Raw genomic sequence first — 19317 nt, forward strand, 5'->3', positions numbered from 1 at the left:
CTGTGCCTCGCCGACATCACAGGGTGGAATACCGGCACGTGGTTCGTTCGAATATGGTGGAATGATTCGTCTGCAGGAGGTGGCTCTGTGTTCGTACAGGGCGCGCTGCTTCAGTAGCGAGGCGCACGTGGAACAAGTGGAGAGATGAGGGCGGCCGCACGCAGCGCTGACGTCACAGTCAATGCGAGGTGACCGCCATCTTGTCCGCTTGACCGTAACGGATTGGTTGGTTGGTTGGTTTGGGGAAGACCAGACAGCGTGGTCATCGGTCTCGTCGGATTAGGGAAGGATGGGGAAGGAAGTCGGCCGTGCCCTTTCAGAGGAACCATCCCGGCATTCGCCTGGAGTGATTTAGGGAAATCACGGAAAACCTAAATCAGGATGGCCGGACGCGGGATTGAACCGTCGTCCTTCCGAATGCGAGTCCAGTGTCTAACCACTGCGCCACCTCGCTCGGTGGCCGTAACGGACAGGACAGCTTTGTCCACAGTGTTGACGCGACGTTGGTGCACTGCAAAAAGTGTGGACGGTGGCACGCAAGACATTCCGTCGGCTTTCAGTGACAAGAGTCCACCAACGACGCGGACTGAAGTGTTCACGTGAAGGCCGACACTGGCGTGCTGAGTGTCAAAGTGTAGTGTCTTCGGACGAGTGCCGCCTCAGATTGTCCTGCAGAGACGGTCGCACACGCGTTCGAAGCCACCGTGGTGAACGCAGTCGCGCAGACTGTATTGATGAGCGGCATGGAGGACAAGGGCCAAGTGCGACGGCTTGGGGCGCCATTCCCTACAACTCGTGATCTCGCTTCACACGACTTCAGGGCGATCTTGACAGCCACCTCTATATCAGACAACTTTTACAGCGCGAGGAACTGTCCCTCCTGCAGGCCGTTCCACATGTCACATTTCAGCAGGACAACGTCCGTGGGGAATGCGCAAGCCTTCCTCGAAGAACGACGGGTACCACTGTTTTCCTGGCCTGCCCGTTCGCCTCAGATGTTGCCCATCGAACGTGTTGGTATACAGTCATTAGGAAATTTGTTCGTTCAGGTCCTCCTGCAGTTGCTTTGTGGACACGCCCACGAACAACATGACAGGGCATTCCTCAGAAGCATGGGAATGCCTGATGACGACGTAGTTTTGTCCCTTTAATCGCTCAATCAATCAACCGACCGAACAGGATATTCAGGCTCTATTTGACTCCATGCCGCGACCTCTAGCGGCTCTGATTGCAGCATACTGAATTTTCACAGTCGAGGTGCATTTACACGTCCGTAATGCTAATCATTTGTGTAGTGTTATGTCCTTAACTGGTGGAATAAATTTCATTGCGATCACATCTCTCGGTTTTGGTGTTTCACTTTTTCCAGAGAGCAGTATATAATCAGGAAGACACTGGGGTAGTGTTTCAGTGTAGTGGTGCTACTGTTGTCCGCTGTGGCCGTACTATGAACGGAATTATTTCAGAGTCCAAACCAGTTACTAATACAGATTAGCTTGAAACGTCCCCTTAGAAAAATCATACATGACTGTGCTTAAACTGACACACAATATTTTTTAGCGCAACGCAATCTGACTTTCAATAATCCCTACAAGAGAATGGCCCTGACTAAATTAACCTATACGTTTCACCAATCACTTACCTCACAAAAATCTTCGTTACTCAAACTACTGCAATACAGCGAGCGCCAATACTGCTAGCTAAATAAAAGATTCAAACTACTGAAGGCACTAACTACTGATAGACATAGTTAGCGAAAGAAAGATTTTGATAGAGAACAAACAATGTATTTACCTTAATAGTGTTCAAAAGTGATAATATATATAGCAGTTCATGACATCCATTCTTACAAATGTACTGTTTCTGATAGACACACGTCCAGATCATCCGCTCTCAAAATTCCGTCACTTCTCTCCCCACATCCACCACTGCTGGCGGCTCACCTCCAACTGCGCAACGCTACGCGCTGTTCACATCCAACTGCCTAACACTACAATAGGAAACAACAATGCAAACCAGCCACAGACTGCACGCAGCACAGCCAGTGATTTTCATACAGAGCGCTACGTGGCGTTACCAATAAAAAACCTAATCAGCCTACTTACAAGCTTCAGCATACATTGCTAGGTATCCACCAGACTCACCACACGAATTTGAGTGCCATATTATGCACCGCGTGTAATCGTCCGAAGATCGCGGAGCCATAACAAAGTCGGTAACTCGCATCGGAACCACAGAAGGCAGCGATGCCTCGCTGAAATCCGCGCCGACGAATGGGAGGCGCTGGTGGAGCCACGCCCTCTCCCCCAGCTCCGCAGCGCCACCGCACCGAAGCCGGTGTACACCCGATCGGAGGAAGGCTCTGCCGCAGTTCGTGACCTCCGATCAAGAGGACGACATTGACTAGCTAGGGCTCTTGTGTTATTCATGTCTACAATGGAACTTCGTGATTTGCACACTTTCAGAAAAGAGTTCAGTAAATGTGTGCATCAAGTAATGCCTCGGTAACGGCCTTGCCGCAGTGGATACACCGGTTCCCGTGAGATGACCGAAGTTAAGCGCTGTCGGACGTGGTCGGCACTTGGATGGGTGACCATCCAGGCCGCCATGCGCTGTTGCCATTTTTCAGCCTCGTGATACCAACTGAGGAGCTACCCGACCGAATAGTAGCGGCTTCGGTCAAGAATACCAACCGGGGGCGGTGTGCTGACCCCACGCCCCTCCTATCCGCATCCTGCTCTGAGGATGGTCCCGGTAGGCCACTCGTGGCCTGAAGACGGAGTGCAAGTGATGCCTTAATATTCAAATACAGTTGTCAATACTCGGCACATTCCTGTGGCTATGGATTGTATAAAGTTAAGTAAATTTTATCTTTATCGAAATCAAGTGAACTAATGTTTCCTACATTGTAGTTCCGATCAACAACAAAAGTTGTTACAATGAAATGAACATCCTTAGTTGCTTACAGGCGTTGACATACGCCAACGGGGACAGATGAAAATGTGTGCCCCGACCGGGACTCGAAGCCGGGATCTCCTGCTTACATGGCAGACGCTCTATCCATCTGAGCCACCGAGGACACAGAGGATAGCGCGACTGCAGGGACTTATCTCTGGCACGCCTCCCGCGAAACCCACATTCTCAACGTACTCTCCCGCACTACACTCGTAGTGCCCCCGCCCATTATACTCATTACTCGCGGCGCGTTGTTGATTCCCGTAAGAGTTCGGGCACTGTTTGTGCATTCGCACAGAAGAAGAAGACGGTCAAGTGGCCGGTGAGCCTTAACTTAACATGTCCGAAAGAACAGATACCATCTTAGTATATATATATAACAAAAGTTGTGACTGGACGATTGTCGTCCTAACGTACGGTTACTCATTAATTATTTAAACCTTCACCCACTGCTCTAAACACGAACGATCGTGTTGTCTGCGCCTAACCAGTACTGCACACTCATTCCTCTGAAGCCATCGTCGGTATCCCGCAGAATACTGGACTGTTCCTCCGAGAAAACCGAAGAAAGGTCTCCCTCATATTCTTATCTGTTTAATAAACCAACTGAAGTCACGCAGTGGTTAAGGAATTGACTCGAATTGGAGAGGGCTGGGACCTCAGATCCTTGTCAGATCATACAGATTTACGTTTTCTGTAATTTAACAAAACCACTGACAGATTCGTTTGTATTTTAAGTTACTTCGTTATGGTCTTCGATTCGGAGTAGTCTGCGGACCCCCGACTTGATAAATATTCCTATTATCAATAGAATAACTTAATGTTTACAAAAAACGAGGACTTGGCAACTTCGATCTTTTAAAGTTTTTATTGCACCTTTAAATACAACAAGTATTAGATGATGAATTCCTTCTTATAGCAGACACTCTGGGTAACGGATAACAAGTGTTTTCTTAATACGTACGTATATATATTATTGATATAAACTTCTGATCATAGGTATTCCTTGATACCGTGGCTGGAGCAGAAGACTGTTTGCCTCCTTTGGCTACTTTGCCCGTCAAAAATCGAAGTACGTCTTCAGTTCTCTTGAAACGACACGTAGACTAGGCGGAATACCTCACGAAAATAATAAAATACACAAAACAGGACTCGTCCCCTAATAAATCTTCTTGCATAATAATTAAAACTTTATAAAAATTTTATATTCTGAACGATTATTCTGTACAACAAAAATGCATGTAATTCCATTAATAAAGCTTGTTCGTTTATGTTCAAAATTAGTACGAGATTTCACTTCCACTCAAAGAAATAATTTATTTCCAATCCTTGGCTAGAAAATACCTGGAAAATTCCATACCATCACACTACCTAAGGCAATTTCCTGCGTGGTTTCCTTTTCCAGTCCGAGTTTCTGTTCCGTCTCCAGTGACTTTACGTCGAATGGACGTAACATCCTAATCTTCACTACGACACACGAACACGCAAATGAAAACATCAGAATCGCTAAAAATTCCTTACATGAAATGAAACCTCCAAATTTACGCTGCTGACTCACATACTTACGAACAGCTGTAAGCTGCTTCTGATGTGCATTACGTGATGCGAACTCACAAAATGAGTATGCTGCATAAGAAGACCGACAGACTTTCTGTTAAGTTTTCGTTAGTTGCTTTCGTGGGCAAAGCAAACGCTCTATCGGCTTTCTGTCCGTGGAGTGGAAGTGAAAGAAAGGGGAGAGGGCGGCAGTATTCATGAAACTGTGAAGGCAGTTAACGTTACTGAGCTGTTATAGTACGTACCGCTAGTAGACTAACAGTACCATTTCGAATAGCCCTCGGGGAAACTGCGGAGTTTTACGGAATACCGATGCCTGTAAGATCCGTGCAGTCACAAACGGTGGTATTATTGGTAGTTGGGAGCTCCAATGTTAGGCGTGTAATGGAGCCCTATAGGGACAAAGGGTGGTAGGAAGGGGAAGAAAGCCAGTGTGCTGTCGTGGGGAAGGCGAACAGAAGACTGCCATACACACTACTGGCCATTAAAACTGCTACACCAAGAAAAAACTCAGATGATAAACGGGTATTCATTGGAAAAATGTATTATACTAGAACTGACATGTGATTACATTTTCACGCAATTTGGGTACATCGATCCTGAGAAATCAGTACCCAAAACAACCACCTCTGGCCGTAATAACTGCCTTGATACGCCTGGGCATTGAGTTAAACAGAGCTGGGATGGCGCGCACAGGTACAGCTGCCCATGCAGCTTCAATATGATACCACAGTTCATCAAGAGTAGTGACTGGCGCATTGTGACGAGCCAGTTGCTCTGCCACTATGGAACAGACGTTTTCAATTGGTGAGAGATCTGGAGAATGTGCTGGCCGGAGCAGCAGTCGAACATTTTCTGTATCCATAAAGGCCCGTTCAGGACCTGCAACATGCGGTCGTGCATTATCCTGCTGAAATGTAGGGTTTCGCAAGGATCAAATGTTCAAATGGCTCTGAGCACTATGGGACTTAACATCCGAGGTCATCAGTCCCCTAGAACTTAGAACTACTTAAACCTAATTAATCTAAGGACATCACACACATCCATGCCCGGGGCAGGATTCGAACCTGCGACCGTAGCGGTCGCGCGGTTCCAGACTGAAGCGCCTAGAACCGGCTCGCAGGGATCGAATGAACGTACAGCCACGGGTCATAACACATCTGAAATGTAACGTCCACTGTTCAAAGAGACGTCAATGCGAACAAGAGGTGACCGAGACGTGTAACCAATGGCACCCCATACCATGACGAATACGCACTTCCAATGTGCGTTCACCGCGTTGTCGCCAAACACGGATGCGACCAGCGTGATGCTGTAAACAGAACCTGGATTCATCCGAAAAATGACGTTTTGCCATTCATGCACCCAGATTCGTCTTTGAGTACACCATCGCAGGCGCTCCTGTCTGTGATGCAGCGTCAAGGGTAACTGCAGCCATGGTCTTCGAGCTGATAGTCCATGCTACTGCAAACGTCGTCGAACTGTTCGTGCAGATGGTTGTTGTCTTGCAAACGCCCCCATCTGTTGACTCAGGGATCGAGACGTGGCTGCACGATCCATTACAACCATGCGGATAAGATGCCTGCCATCTCGACTGCTAGTGATACGAGGCCGTTGGGATCCAGCACGGCGTTCCGTATTATCCTCCTGAACCCACCGATTCCATATTCTGCTAACAGTCATTGGATCTTGACCACCGCGAGCAGCAATGTCGCGATACGAAAAACCGCAATCCCGATAGGCTACAATCCGACCTTTATCAAAGTCGGAAACGTGATGGTACACATTTCTCCTCCTTACACCAGGCATCACAACAACGTTTCACGAGGCAACGCCGGTCAACTGCTGTTTGTGTATGAGAAATCGGTTGGAAACTTTCCTCATGTCAGCACGTCGTAGGTGTCGCCCCCGGCGCCAACCTTGTGTGAATGCTCTGAAAGGCTAATCATTTGCATATCACAGCATCTTCTTCCTGTCGGTTAAATTTCGCGTCTGTAGCACGTCATCTTCGTGGTGTAGCAGTTTTAATAGCCAATAGTGTATTGGCAGAACACTTAGAGATGCAAGAGATCTACTAAAGAGACTGCCTACACTACGTTTGCCCCTCCTGTTTCGGAGTACTGCAGCACGGTATGGGGTCATTAACAGACAGAATTATCGGCGTACACCGAGAAAGTTCAGAGAAGGGCTACACGTTTTGTATTATCGAGAAATAGAAGAGAGAGTGTCACGGGCATGATACAGGATCTGGGATGGACATCATTAAAACAAAGGCATTTATCATTGTGGTGGGATCTGCACATGAAATACCAAATACCAGCTTTTCCACCGAATGCGAAAATATTTCGTTGACTCCGACCTACATAGGGGGAAACGTTCACCATAATCTCTCTTTCCTTGTGCCTATATCCCGCAGCAGCGCAGGGTCGGCAATGTCAGCAACGGATTTGGCGGCGTTAGTTTTAGGGGTGGCCGGATCCCCTTCCCGTCACCACCCAGGAGTGATGACGAGGACAACACAAACACCCAGTAATCTCGGGGCAGCTGAAAATCCCTGACCCCGCAGGGACCCCATCCTCGGGAAGCGAGAACGCGACCGCGAGACCACGAGCTGCGGACAAACGATCACCATAACGAAATAAGGGAAATGAGTGCTCGCACGGACAGGTACAGGAGTTCAATTTTTCCGCGCGCTGTTCGACAGTGGAATAACAGAGAATTATTGTGAAGGTGGTTCGACGGACCCTCACCATGCAGAGTAGCCGTGTAGATGTAGATGTAGATGTAGGGGTAGAGGGGAATGTAGACAATGACGTGCGTGCTGTACAGTATCAACATGTTGCAGTATTCCAGTTTATCATCGAAGGAAATCAGCAGGGATCCTTATTGTGTACGGGTTCAGAAAGAGAATATCCCTCCTCAAATACTGCCGACAGCACATAAGTGACAATACGTTCTGATGATTGGTGAAATGTAACATCCGGTTAGTATCAGATACATGATACTGTGCTGTAACTTGACGTGTAAGAGGTACGCAAACTGCCTTTCCGAAGAACTGTCTTACTATTTAGCTAGCCGCACTTATAAAGAGGAAGAAGAATATGTGTTGTTTTGTTCAATAAAGTAAATGTTTTACTTCCGTAATGGGTGTGAAAACACCATAAACTGGTACAGCGTAGTAAAATAAATTTTATAACCCAAGCATAGACTATTTTCTCTAAATACTTCCTCAGTAACTTCTCCAATAAATTTTACTATGGTTACAGATCAGTTAGCAATAAAAGATGTCACATTAGCTGAAACTAAAGTTACGAATATTTTTGCGGTACAATTTTCCTGCGGGCAGTGTAAAAGGACTTTGGTGATTGGTAACGGTTGTGCACATAATTTTGCCATATTCTGGTGGTTCTGAGTGTTTTGGAGGGTAACCTTTGGTATCGAGGTCGTTCTCCACGCAAATCAGACGATTTCGCCAATAATAAAGGGAAAGTTGAAACTGTACCGAAACAAGGAAAACAAACATAAATAGATAAATGGTTCAAATGGCTCTGAGCACTATGGGACTTAATATCTCTGGTCATCAGTCCCCTAGAACTTAGAACTACATAAAACTAACTAACCTAAGGACATCACACACGTCCATGCCCGAGGCAGGATTCGAACCTGCGACAGTAGTAGTCGCGTGGTTCCGGACTGAGCGCCTAGAACCGCGAGACCACCGCGGCCGGCCATAAATAGATAAACTGTTGGCATGTGACGCCCATAAGGTTTATTCTTTGCAGGAAGATCACTTTAAGATGAGAAAGCTTTTTAATATATTGGCTTAGAGAGGAGGTTATGGCGTAAAAAATTCGTAAGGAGATCGGTAAGTAGTGCATGTTGTCACTTGAACAGCACAGTCAAGGACGAAAGAACTGTTGTTATCACCACAGAGTTCCTGTCAAGTCTCATGGGAAAATGACAAAATTTCAGACTTTAGTGGTCTCATATAGATATGACATTTTGTGTACAGACGGAAACGGCGAGTGGAAATTTGCACCAAGGCTGGGAATCGAAGTCAGGTCTCCTGCTTACTGGGCAGGGACGTGATCCTCTAAGCCACCTTAGCACAGCAGTTCGAGTAACTAGACGGATTATGCTGGCACGCCTCACTACTATATACATATAAGCGTATTTGTATGAGACCAGTAAAGTTTGCCCGCATCTCGTGGTCGTGCGGTAGCGTTCTCGCTTCCCACGCCCGGGTTCCCGGGTTCGATTCCCGGCGGGGTCAGGGATTTTCTCTGCCTCGTGATGGCTGGGTGTTGTGTGCTGTCCTTAGGTTAGTTAGGTTTAAGTAGTTCTAAGTTCTAGGGGACTTATGACCACAGCAGTTGAGTCCCATAGTGCTCAGAGCCATTTTTGAACCAGTAAAGTTTCTGAAATTGTCGTTTAATTTTTATAAGGACCTGCACCTGGGCTTCAGGCGGATCCCGCATTTACGTTCGATGTTGAGGTGCTATTGCAGAACATGGAGAGCCTTGGCAATTTTGTTCGCGTGTAAGGGGGGATTTACAGTAGACTGGGGCGACAGTGAGAATTTGGATCGAGGAGGGAGGCCTGCCAGGGCAATCCGTGCTGTTGTGCTAACAGTTGTGCCGAGGTGGCTTAGTCGCTAACCTACCCTGCTAGCAAACAGGTGACCGGGGGCGCGATTCCCAGCCTTGGATAAATTTTCACTCGCCGCTGGAGTCTGTATAAATAAAATCTCATAGGAAAGTAGGAGCGATTCAAGTTAAAAGTCGACTTGTCACTGTACCAAGTGTTTTTAAGCGAATTTAAGAATGGTTGCCGTTTCCTTTAATATAAAACGAGCTCCTCGTCCAGGCCTTGAAGGTCCAAGGGATGTCGACCGGCCGCCGTGTCATCCTCTGCGTTGCGGCGTCGTGCGGTTGCGGTAAGGAGGGATGTGAGGAGCTCACGGCTCACCGGCCGTTTTGCCGACTTCCAAACCTGGAGCCGGTGCTTCTCGTCAAAGAGCTCTTCAGTTGGCACCGCGAGGCCGGCTGCCAGGCGCGGGCGGCCACTCAGCAACGCAGCCGGACTTCCTGTCCTGTGAGGCGGCTAACACAGGGTGTGTCTCTCGAATAAGTATTTTAGAAATTTTGGGTGAGATGGAATATATTTGAATAGGGTGCCTCACATTGTAGATCTTGCCAGAAATCATCGTTTCTAGTTCGAGATCCGACGGTTGATTCGGCAACACATCGGACACTGACTAGATGCACTGGACTTAATGAGCACCACGCCTTTAGCCTGGAACTGTCCACTGTACCTTCTCTTGTTTCTGCAAATGAAAGGATTGCGTTACCTGCAGATAAAAAGCATCAGAACGCGTGACAGGAGTCACTCGGTAAAAAATGGATTGCTGAGCAGTTTCGAAAAATACAGAGACTTTCGTGGGAAACATTTAGAATAATGAAGTTAATGGTTCTGTAATTCAAAATATCGTTAACCTGTAATTCTTCATGCTTTCCCGGCGATCTGTTGACATCTTGGATATTAGGGAATTCAGCCGGGTGTTGGCGTCGTTCTCGCACGATATTTCAACAGCGTGCCTCGCTGTCTTCTTCAGGTGCTACCTGAGACAGTCTTAGGTAGCACCTGAAGAAGACAGCGAGGCACGCTGTTGAAATATCGTGCGAGAACGACGCCAACATCCGGCTGAATTCCCGAATATCCAAGATATCCTTAACCTTCTCAATTTGGATTTCTCTATAAGCTCACTCGACGAAATATTAGTCACTGGTCGCCTTGGAACATTGTAGGTGGTGTTGATATTGTACCAGGTGGTCATGTAGCCCTCCCCTGCTGACCAGACTCATGGCGTCGTGTAACGGTACATCTGTGCCAGTGTACAGTACGGAATAAGCGCGGTAAGATGAATCATTGTGAAGACGTGACAGAATGAATAAAAGGAGCTATGGTGTTTGGACATGGCTACGACAACTACGAGAATGAAGTTGCCTGATCTCTTGGAACCTGGTGGTCTTAATTAACGTACAGCTACTCACAGAGGTCCAGTGTTGACTGTATCTATCGTACGGCAGCCAAACTTTGTAGATATGCTAATGTGTTAACGTGAAACCGATTTACGATGAACAAATTAGTTCCAGTTTTGCCCACCAGATGCAAATCTGGTTCTGTCAAAGACGTACATAAATGTTTTCATATATAATGGATTAGGAATGGTATGTGGGCAGAAAAGGTGAAACAAGTGAGAAAGGTATAATGTTGATTTTACTATTAGCGGTCAGTTACACAGTTTGTTCAATATGAGCACCGGAGACGTTGACGAGATGCTGCACCCTTAAAACGACGTGATCAACAGTTGCTCGCAGAACTTCCGGTGGAAACTGAGCAAAGTGTCCCTGTATACTGGCCTTCAGATCACGTGGACACCGAACGTGTCCCCGGTAAACACGATCTTTTAGATATCCCCAGAGCCAAATTGAACTTGGATTCAGATCAGCTTATATTGCAGGCCACGCATTTGGAAAATCTGTGTTGATAACATGTTCGTGAAAGGTTGCATTAAGCAAATATTTCACTGAGCGAGCAATAAACGTATTTGTTACCCATCTTCCACGAACAGTGGTCTCCAGGCAGTTGCGCTCTTCCAAAGCAGGAAGCTCATGCCGTGCAAGGAGGCCTCGATAACGTGCAGACGTCACTATAAGCTTGATACGACCTCTGGTGTAATCTCTTCAAAGAGCAACGGACCGAGAATAAAGTTCTGTGAATCCGCACCACACAGTCCCGTAAGGCAAGTGCGATGGCTACTCGGGCACAACGCTCTGTTCGGCCGTTCTTTGTATTCACTGCACCCTGCAATATAAAATGCGTCTCGTTACCCAGTATAATATTGCCCGGCCACATATCATTAACTTAGATCAATGCTAGAAACTGAGAAGCAAATTCAGAACGTTGCTGTGGATCATGAGGTTTCAATCGCTGCACTTTCTCGAGCTTGTACGGGTAGCAGCGTAAAACAGACCGCAAAATTCCTGTACTGTTGACTTGAGGATGGACAACTATCGTGACACTGCGCGAGCACCAGCACCAGCAGTACACGGTCAGCTAGAGCAACAGCAACCTCGTCAACAACTTCCACCGGTGTAGGTCGCGTTCCTCTTCCAGCTGCAACATCGAGGAGCTCCCCACACATTTCAGTCGCCGATACCGTCTCAGTGCAGAACTGTAATTGCTGCCGTTCACATAAAGCTGTTTCACTACCAGTACACGGTCTCCATATTGTTTACTCACGTTATGTCTTGTCAAATGACAACGTGAATGTAGTACTATTGTGCAAATAGTGTACAGCGTCAAATTTGCTCCTGGTGGCCAGAGTCGGAACTAACGTTTCTCCAGCGAAAATCGTTTCCGCATTAACTCATTAGCCTATCTACCAAGTTTCGCTGTCATACGATAATTACAGCCCACACTGGACCTCCGAGCGCGGCTGCACTTTAATTGCAGTCACCCAGTGTATAAACGCTGGCTGTCCAATGTTTCTACAAGGGAAAGTGTACCACGCGTAGTCGCAAAAAAAATAAAAAAAAAAAAAACATCATACTCGGCAGGGACCGGGGAGAAGTGTCACGCCTCGCCAATGACAACTGGTTTTCAATCCGTTCGCAATTGCTGCTGTCAGTGAACGCAGCTTCCTCTCGACCAGATCGCGAGCGAACTTCGTGCGGCGAATTGCAGCGGACATCTGGTGCCGGGCACCTCGCTGAAGAGCGTTCCTGACAGCGGCACAAACAGCTACACGTCTCCAGACAGCCGGAGCACAGAGCTACTGGCCAGCCGCTTAGTGCGTGTCACCTGGCGAGGCGTGGGTTTGCTCTTTTCAAATGATTCGAGGCGTGCAGTACAGCGACGGCAGTGTGCGGAGCGTGTCGTTTACGCCGGAGATGGTCCTACAATATTTTCGGGATGTTTCCGTACTGTCTCCTTTTGGTTTCATTCATCCAACTTACCGTGATCATGAGCCAGGACGTTACCCTAACATCCTTAGTGAGCACGTGTTGCATTTTCTTCATCTTCATCAGGAGTGTTCTTTAGATACTCCCATCCAGGGCGGGTTCGAGAACGTTTTCCCACACAAGTGACTTTTCACTTGGTTCCTCCCTCTGCCTAACAGTTTGTACAGTTTCACCCCTGCCAATTCTCGCTATTAACTGTATACAAATCTTGCACTCGATTGCCTCTGGCGCCGCTCTCAGCTCGGCGGTCCGAGCGGCCGCTGCTAATTGTGATACGTGGCGTATGGAAATCTTACAGCCTTTTCGACTTGGCGCTGCAAGCAGTGGCTTATGCTGATTGGGCATTAAACTAGTCCTCTCCCATTTTCCAAGCTGACAACAACCGCGTTCACAGGTGCACTTTCCAGGCAACCTGTCGCCCCTGGATGGCTCGTTAAATTGCCCATTGTGAACACCACAGAAAATATCTGGGTCTATTTCGAAGAGCGGATGAAAGCATTAATCAGCATCCCCGTATTTTAGCAGGTCTTTGGGATATAATCGTGGATGACTGGCTTCATCTGGATGTAAGATATCTGAAGAGACGTGCAAATCACCTTTGTAGATGATATGAGACCATTATCGATCGTCTCTGACATTGATAATGGTGTCATATCATCTAGAGATGATATGAGACCGTTACACGGAATTGGAGCTATGTTTCCTGGGAGGCAACTAATTTTTGCCTGATGCTGTTATAATGTTATGCAGTGAAGAGATGAGATTAGAACACCGATACCACGGACATTAGGATTGTCTCACTGCAGACCATAATGACGAATGAAGGGCGCTCTTGAAGACTCACGCCCTCTCTCGGCATTGCAGCGTCATCACACGGGGGTCGATTTAGAGCTGACCGTGGACTCATTCAGCCCCAATACGTGATGTCCGAAGAAGCAGTCAACATCATCTAGGTAAGACACCAGTGCTACTCAAATATTCAAATCTCAAATGGAGCTATACTTTCGTAAATACTGAACTTATACTTCGAGAGAAGAGTTTGTAATTGTGTGAAGCAAGTGATGGTTTGCTGTTCAAAGACAGCTGTAAATATTCGGCTCATTCCTGTAGGAGTGGATTATATAAAGTTAAGCAAATCTTTTGATCATTCTTGTAATAAAGTGATTGCTACGACAGGCCAGTTACAGTTTTGTCAGAAGCAATTATTATAAAAATGCCTTACGAGTATAACTTACACGTCGGTGCGGCACAGAAGCTGTCGACGGCGTGCTAACATCAGTCACTCGCTGTGTACCTGCCAGAGACGGGGCGCCTGTTTTAAATAACAGTTGAGGCGGGCGTCCTGCAGAGCGCAGCACTCGTCACCTCGCGGCCAGCTCAGCGGCGCCTCGTGACGTCACAGAGTCGCTCACGAGGGCGGCTGCGGCTGCGGCGGCGGCGGCCGGCTGGACCCCTGGCGGGGCGAAACGCGATCCCCCGGCCCGCCTCATTGTGTCTCTCGTGCTGACGCGCACCCAGCTGGCCACGGCCGCCTTTTCCGGCATGCGAGGGCGTCCGCGGCGCTTCTGAACGCAAAGTGCGGGCTCTTTCCAGATCTCGCCGGCACACTTCGGGGAATTCTCGATCGCTGTCACGCGCAAACGGTCTTTTCTTGCTGCGGAAGATTTTGGTTTTAACCTGCTATTTATGAATTACGTGAATAAGATGCCCGTTAAAATTCGGAGAACATTTTTCAATGCGACGGCCTTACGCTACCTGACTGGGAGGGCGTGTATGTCTACATGGCTACCACTCTACTGGTCGACGTCATCAACAACCTCCCCCATCAGCCTTGTACTGCTTTCCCCAGTGGTGCGGAAGCTGCGAGATCGGGGCTGTAGGGTGGATGAGGAAGAATAGTTCAATGACGTTTTGCGAGCTACTTCCGGGTACGCAGACTTCTGAGAGGCCTTGCGTTGCCACGGGAAAGCAGAAGTCTGTTTGCATTTTTGTGCCGACGAACACGGTCAAGTAGTTTCTTCAGTTTTCTGAGTTTAGCACAGTATACTTCAGAGTCCCAGAAAACCATCGAAATGACTTGACCGGCTGAGGGTGCGATTTTAAACATTTTTTTCTTCGGAGGATAGGATGTTGTGGCGCCACTCCACGATTCGCCGTTTTGTTTCCCGTTCGCCCGTGACGATCTTTGGCAAAAAATTGTCACGATCAGCCTCGTATCGCGCAATGACTTCTGCACGGATGTTCGTTGGTTGCTCTTTATGGTATCCTGTTAGGCAGGGGGGGGGGGGGGGGGAGGAAACCAGCGGGCACAGACCTTTGAGTGCCCCAACTGGTAGAGAAGAGTGTTGTCAGCACTACCAACAGAGACGTCTGGTTGAGCAAAGAGGTGTCTGACTGTAATCCGTCGATCACCTCGAATGAGAGTGTCCACATGTCGCAGCCCTGCAGGAGTCACTGCCGTGGGCGGCCGGCTGGCACGCGCCAGGTCCGACATCGGACGGGTTTGCGCCACCTTGTCGCTGTAATGACAGACGCCTCGCCCAACTACTGACAGTGCTTTTTTCCACTGCCAGGTCTCCGTAGACATTCCGCAAGCGCCTATGAATGACTGAGATGCTCTCGTTTTCCGCCAAAACAAACGCCGTCATAGCTCTCTGCTCTGAATGCATTTCGTTACAGGCGCCATGTTGAATGCTATGTATAGCGTCGCCACCAATTGGAAATCCATGAAACTATAGGGGCTGAAACGGGAATATTCCACGATGTCCCACAAGAACTACCTTATCGTTTCAACAAAAATTACCCGAGAAAAAATGTGTTCCATTACTTATTGAACGCCCCAACATGTGCTCGAATGTTTTCACACCAAACAGTCTACCCTCAGCTTGTTCGAAACCTTTGCGAAAATGACTGTCCAACTCCGCCGAGAACGGCAGGATTGCGTTTCTCGTCGGGAAAATGCGACGCTGACTCGGGCAATTAGCTGAGAGAGGGTAGTGTTGTATATCACATTCTTGACGTGCAACCACAGACGAAATTACGGGACGTTAAATCAGTTGACTGTCCAGTCTCAAACCGCGTTCGGCCTGCCCAAAGCTCTCTAAAACATTGAGTTAACCGCATTCGTGCGTCACCCGTATAACGTGCAGTGGCTCTACCGTGTTGGCAGCAGAAGCTGCGAGGCACGCCAAGCCCCAAACGTCCGGCAGCTGTGGTGTGGTGTGCAGAGCAGCGGGCAAGCACGCCTCGCTCACACCGTTCTGATAACGCCCTAGTTCGGCGAGCAACAGAGTCCACGAATTTCCTAATCAGGTGACAGTATGACAGCAAATTACCGGCAGTTAAAATTATAGCATCAGGAGGGATGACAAATAATGACATTTTACTTGTTGTTGTTGTTGTTGTTGTGGTCTTCAGTCTGAAGATTGGTTCGATGCACCTCCCAAGCTACTCTATCCTGTGCGAGCCTCTTCATTTCCGAAAACTACTGCAACCTACATCTTTCGGAATCTGCTTACTATAGTCATCTCTTGATCTCCCTCTATGATTTTAACAACCCCCCCCGACACACACACACACACACACTCCCCTCGAATACTAAACTGGTGATCCATCGATGTCTCAGCATTCTTTTGTAGCACCACATTTCTAAAGCTTCTTGTCTAAACTGCTTACCGTCCGTGTTTCATTTCCATACATCGCTACACTCCAAACAGATATCTTCGGACACTGACACTTGAACCTATATTCGATGTTAACAGATTTCTCTTCTTCATAAACACTTTCCTTGCCATTGCCAGTCTACTTTTTATATCCTCTCTACTTTGGCCATCATCAGTTATTTTGCTGCCTAAATAGCAAAACTCATCTACTACTTCAACAGTCTCGTTTCCTAATCTGGTTTCCTCAGCATCACCAGATTTAATTCGACTACATTCCATTATCCTCATTTTGCGTTTGTTGATGTTCATCTTATATCCTCTTTTCAAAACACCGTCCATTCCATTCAGCTGGTCTCCCAAGTCCGTTGCTGTCTCTGACAGAATTATAATGTCATCGGCAAACCTCAACGTTTTTAGTTCTTCTCCCTGATTTGTAATTCCTATTTCAGATTTTTCTTTGGTTTCCTTTACTGTTTGTTCAGTGTAAAGATTGAATAACATCGGAGGTCTCACTCCCTTCTCAATCACTGCTTCCCTTTCAAGCCCCTCGTCTCTTATTGCTGCCGTCTGGTTTCTGTACAAGTTCTAAATAGCCTTTCGCCTCCTGCTATGTTCAGAATTTGAAAAAGTATTCCAGTCAACATTGTCAAAAGCTTTCTCTAAGCCTATAAACGCTATTAATTAGGTTTGCCTTTGCTTAATCTATCTTCTAGGCTAAATCATAGGGTTCCTACACTTCTCCGGAATCCAAACTCTTCCGCGAGGTCGACTTTAGTAGTTTTTCCATTGTTCTGTACATAATTTGTGTTAGTATCTTGCAGCAATGTCTTATTAAACTGATAGTTCTGTAATTTTCACACCTGTGAGCAACAGATTTCTTTGGAATTGGAATTACTATATTCTTCTTGAAGTGTGCAGGTATCTCACCTGTCTCATACATCTTGATCACCAGGTGGAAGAGTTCTGCCATGTCTGGCTCTCCCAAGGCTCTCACAGAATGTTGTCTACTCCCGGGGCCTTCTTTCGACTTAAATATTTCAGTGCTTTGTCAGATTCTTCACGCAGTATCATATCTCCCTTCTCATCTTCATCTACATCCTCTTCTATTTCCATTATATTGCCCTCAAGTGCATCTCCCTTGTAGAGAGCCACTATACACTCGTTCCACCTTTCTGCTTTCCGTTCTTTGCTTAGGACTGTTTTACCATTTGAGCTCTTGATATTCATGCAGTTCCTTCTCTTTTTCCCAAAAGCCTCTTTAATTTTCCTGTTAGCAGTGTCTATCTTTCCCCTAGTCAAATATGCTTCTAAATCCTTACATGTGTCCTGTAGTCATTCCTGCTTAGCAATTTGGCACTTAGTGTCATTTTTAGACGTTTGTATTCCCTTTCGCCTGCTTAATTAGCTGCATTTTTATATGTCCCCCTTTCAGCAATTAAATTCAATATATCTTGTGTTACCCAAGAATTCGTGTTATGCCTTGTCTCTTTACCTGTTTGATCCTCTGCTGCCTTCAGTGTTTCATCTCTTAAAGCTACCCACTCGGCTTCTGCTGTATTTCTTTCGCCTGTTCTAGTCAATTGCCTGATGCTCCCTCTACAGCTCTCAACAAACTCTGGTTCTTTCAAATTATCCAGGTCTCATCTCCTTAATTTCCGACGTTTTTCCAATTTTTTGAGTTTTAATCTACAATTCATAGCCAATAAATTTTGGTCAGAGTCCACAAATGCCCCTGCAAATGTCTTATAATTTAAAATCTGGCTCCTGAAATTCTGTCTAACCATTATATTTTACTTATCGCTCGTGTAAAGTACAATAGGAAAATTACACGATAACAATGTAGGTGATTTGCGTGTGTAGAGGGCGCAGAATTTAGTTCACAGTGCTGTCACGCCTGGCACCTGGCGGCCTTCCAGTCAGTCGGATTGGAGTTGGAAGAGACGTACAGGTACGGTTCTTCCATTTTTGTTCGTCTGTATGGTTCGGTATCTGTCACAGCCACTGACGAGCGGTGGAGGGCCGGCCTGACGGCAATCCGTGACCAGGCGTTTCCGACGAGCGACAGATCTGGAGGAAGTTCTCGCCAGGTCAACAGCTGAACGCCGTCTGTATCGAGACGGGACAGGGCAGCACAGGCAGCACGCGGTCCGTATTACGCCTCTTGTGTCTGTGAGGAATATGTGACTGCTCTTGTTGTGAGTCAGACCGTCACACACAGGCAACACGCGCTAACTGGTCGCTGAACGTAGCCGACACTCTTCTTAAAGTTACAAGTAGCACGTACACGGTCCACTCACGTCAATGCGCCCACCGCCTTTGTTCGACGTCAACTTGCAATAATAACTCACAGACGGTTGGTGGCAGCGCTTGCAGTGGAAGGTATATAAAACGTGCCTGAAGTATACCGTGCATGATAAAGTGGCGCTAGCCAGAACCGGCGCCGAGGCAGCACTGTGGAGCAGCACGGGCGGCACATGACGGGGGTGAACGACGGCTGCGGAGGCGCGTGCGGCCCAAGAGACGTGCAACTGTTGAGCAGCTGACCACCCGGATGCACCAAGGAGCTCTCTACAGCGTCTCCTCAACGACTATTCAGCGGTCCTTGGTCCGTGTGGGTCTCTGCAGCGGGCACCTGGTCCGTGCACCCATACTGACTGCTGTTCACTGGCGAAGAAAGCTAGAGCATGCGCGCCAATACACCAACTGGACATCCACTGGGTGACGATAGGTGGCCTTTTGAGACGATCACGTTTTGTGCTCCATCCAGATGGCCGTTGGCGTGTGCAACGTGAAAGCAAACACCCTACACTTCTTATGGTCTGGGGAATGTTTTTGTGGCATTCTCTGTGTAATCTCGCCTTTCTGAAAGGCACAACGTATCAACAAACGTTTGAATCTGTTCTAGGAGACACTGTCCATTCGTACGTGCGGCTTTTTCTTCCTTGGCATGCAATAGGACAACCCAACGTGTCACACAGCTCGCTGCGTACGTGCGTGGTTCGAAAAGCACCTGGATCAATTTACGCCACTCCCCTGTCCGCCAGATTCCCCAGATTTAAACCCGCCGCAGATCGCAGCTGGCCACGACAGTGGACTGGGCACGGTTCCGCTCCACT

At 47.5% G+C, this 19317-nt stretch overlaps 1 pseudogene; it reads left to right on the forward strand.

Moving 5' to 3' along the window:
- The first annotated feature begins 2503 nt into the window (after window positions 1–2503).
- On the forward strand, window positions 2504–2621 carry LOC126483045 (5S ribosomal RNA; annotated as a pseudogene).
- Window positions 2622–19317: the final 16696 nt, after the last annotated feature.

The sequence above is a fragment of the Schistocerca serialis genome, chromosome 5 (assembly GCF_023864345.2).
Source record: "Schistocerca serialis cubense isolate TAMUIC-IGC-003099 chromosome 5, iqSchSeri2.2, whole genome shotgun sequence".
In the NCBI taxonomy this organism is placed as follows: domain Eukaryota; kingdom Metazoa; phylum Arthropoda; class Insecta; order Orthoptera; family Acrididae; genus Schistocerca; species Schistocerca serialis.